This window comes from Kryptolebias marmoratus, linkage group LG13 (genome assembly GCF_001649575.2).
Source record: "Kryptolebias marmoratus isolate JLee-2015 linkage group LG13, ASM164957v2, whole genome shotgun sequence".
Taxonomy (NCBI): Eukaryota; Metazoa; Chordata; class Actinopteri; order Cyprinodontiformes; family Rivulidae; genus Kryptolebias; species Kryptolebias marmoratus.
Genome location: NC_051442.1, coordinates 1,672,919 through 1,676,456, shown reverse-complemented (window position 1 = coordinate 1,676,456; position 3,538 = coordinate 1,672,919).

Here is a 3,538-nt window from a genome sequence, read left to right as displayed (position 1 = left end):
ACCCTCAAAATAAAATGAATTAAATTAATAATAATAATAAGGCAAGGTAGCTTTATTTGAACAGCACATTTCAGCAACAGGGCAACTCGAAGTGCTTTACAGAAACAAAATCACAAAAGAACATCAAAATAACAGAAAGATAAAAGTTTAAAATTACAGTTGCTTAAAGAAAAAAAACCTTAAATCGGCAGGTAGGATAAAAAACAGTTATTGTTGTTTATTGTATAACATATTAAAGCACAAATGTTCTGTGTCTGCAGTACTAGCTGTAACCACCAGACAGCAGCAGAGAAGAGGCGGCGTCTCGTGCTGCCGTCACAGCTGGTACTGCAGAGGTGAATTTTTAAATTGCAGGTGGAACAGTGAAGTCACAAATGTGCAGGACTTCAATAACTTAAACTCCACTGTCCAGGAAAAAGACAAAGAGGACATTTATGGATGCAGTTAGAGAGGACATGGAGGTAGATGGAGTGAGGACAGGGGACGCAGAAGACAGAGTTAGATGGAGGAAGACGAGGTTAAAGGAAACAGCTGGAAAAAAAAGAAGATTCCAGTAAAGATCGCTGCAAACTGCAGTATCAGCTGTAACCACCAGAGGTTCATTTAATTTGATTTTACACGTTTGTTAAAGCATGTTAGGTTTACTGGTAACTCCTAATTGTCCCTAGGTGTGAATGGTTGTTTGTCTCATTTGTCTCTATGTGTCCCTGCGATGGACTGGAGACCTGTCCAGGATGTCCCCCGCCTCGGACACCACTGGTACTGCAGGTTGAAGTGACGATAACTTAAATTTAAGGTAAAAATGTAATAAAAACTGAAACTGGGCATTTATTTCCTAATTAAATGAAGGTTGAACTGTTGAATGAGTTTATAATCCTAATATAAATATTTATATTCTCTCTGCAGATACAATCAACAAATTTATAATTAAAGATTGTAACCGCACTAGGCGCCTCCTCCTCTCTGCTGCTCTCTCGTGGTCACAGCTGGTACTGCGGACACTGAACGACTGTATGTTTAAATAAATGTTATACAATAAACAACAATAACTGTTGTTTTTTTTTTTTATTCTACTTGCCGTTTTAAGCTTGCTTTTACTTTTTAATTTCATGATTTTTTTCTTTAAGCAACTGTAATTTTAAACTTTTATATTTCTGTAATTTTAATGTTCTTTTGTCAATTAGTTTCTGTAAAGCACTTCAAGTTGCCCTGTTGCTGAAATGTGCTGTTCAAATAAACCTGCTTTCTCTTAATATTATTGTTATTTTATTTTATTTTATTTTATTTTATTGGTCGTTTTAAAGGAATCTAAATAGTGATAAATTTACCCTGCATTTCTGTCTGTAACCACCAGGGGGCACACCTTAAACGTGAAAGTACCTGCCGCCTCGTGGTTACAGATGGTACTGCAGGTAAAATTCATCAATACTAGATGAGTTTTGTTTTATTGCAGTGAAAAACTGCTCTCCTGGACAGTCACTGGTGGTTGTTCTATTTTCTGATTTTATCTACGTGAAAGCAGTTTTTCTGAGTTAATGGTGTGTCAGGGTGAGGAGAATGCGACGTTTTTCAGACATTTCCAGCTTTTTACTTTGTGTGTTTCGAGTTTGTTGCTGAGATTCTGAAAAACGAGCCGACAGCAGAAAGAATATCTTTATAGTTTCAAAAAAAATCTGACAAATACACTTAAACCTTTAAATCAGCCTGAATGAAAGAATTAATCCAGAGATTGGCTGAATATCCTGTGTATTCATCAAGAAGATGGTGTAAAATAAAACATCATGATATACTCTAAACGTTTTAGAAATATGAACTCTTTATTAATTGAACCTTCTTATTTAGGATAAATAAAACTGACCTTATATACAGTTAAAATGGCCCCTTAGAAGATGTTTTTTATTTATGTAAAATAAAAGTTTTGCATGGGATTTTGCATGTACTACCATAAATGGCCACAGGGCGGCAGCATTTCCCTGTGCTGACATTAATGTTGGTTTTATTTGGAAAATAAAGATTAAATTTTAGAGTTTTAAGCAGGAATAATTAATTTATAATTAAGCTTTTGAATGCAGACATTCTGTATTATAAATTTAGGATGACACTTTATGCAAACACTGTAGGATCATTTTTTTATAAATCAGACCAAACATTTAAAAATATCTTTTCACTCTATTTATCCTGGATTCCTCTTCAATACTTCATACTGACTTAGAAAATCACTGCATGATTCCAAATAAAGTAAAAACACCCCTGAGTGTATCTGAAAGCCTTTATTTAATAAACTGAGGCACAGATTTCAGCAGATTTCCAGCTTGTTCACATTTTTCATCTGCTGTCGTCTTTTTGTCTTCACCTCGACAGATTTGACGATTTAAATCTGCATTTTTATCAACCTGTTACTAACAAACACACTTTATAGTGAATTAGTCTTTAAATTAAAGCCTTTTATTAATTTAACCTTTATTTTTACAGTTAAGATGAGACTCGTTCTCACAGGAAAGAACAAGAATGCTTATCTCCCGCCGTTGACGCCATATTGGTCCAGTCTCGACTGTGACGCCATCTCACGTGATCCGCTCGCCCTCAGAGCGTGTGTTGTGGACCACTCCCAGCTACTACCACACTGGGTTTCAGCTCGTTATCCGTAAAACTGGCTGAGTTGGAGACATTTTTGTGTTTCCAAACATCATCGCCCATCCTTGACCTCAGCGGGCGATATCGAGACGGAGCTCAGAGGGGAGATAAGTTTGCTAAAACATTAAAATAACCCGGTTCTGTCCCGAGACCCGGTTCAGTCCAACAGAATGTTATCACCCACCATCGAAAGGTGGACGATAATGTTTCTGCCTGCGTCTGCGTTCGAACGTTTCTGAACCTGCAGGACTGAAGGTGGACCTGATTCAAGATGGCCGCCATGGCTGGTCGTTATTACCCAACACAGAAATGTTTTATGGTAGTAGCTGAGAGTTGTCCTCAACACATACATGAGTCCTCTCTTCTGAAGTCATGAGAATAAAAAATAAAAAAATAATCCAGCTTTAATTTGCTTCGTATCCAGATTAACTTTACTTTATTTATTTAAATATTTTATATATTCTTTAAACATTAATAGTTTAATCATTTACTGAGTATTATTAATCATTTACTGAGTATTAAATGTGTTTTGGGGTGTTTAGCATTGGTAGAAAAAGATAATTTCAGAGTTTGTTTGTTTTTATTGTTGCCCAGATCTCGTTTTTACATGAAGTATCTGTTTGGATAGAAGTTGTTGAGTTTTTTAAAAATTATATTTGTTTGTAATTTTATAACAGAATGTCTAATTTTATTTGTTTGTGTTTGATTTTAACTCCTGCCGGAGCTAAGCCCCGCCCTCGTGTTGAGTTTCGGCCGGAAGTACGTCACGTACCGGGAGCGAAAAGATGCTTAAACTCCCCCTTATTTAATGCGACTTTAGCAATAAGTTGCGCTGTGTGGCAAACTTTTGGCCACACCTAGATCCTGTACCATTAAAAAAAAAAAAAAAAAAAAGGGGTTATTT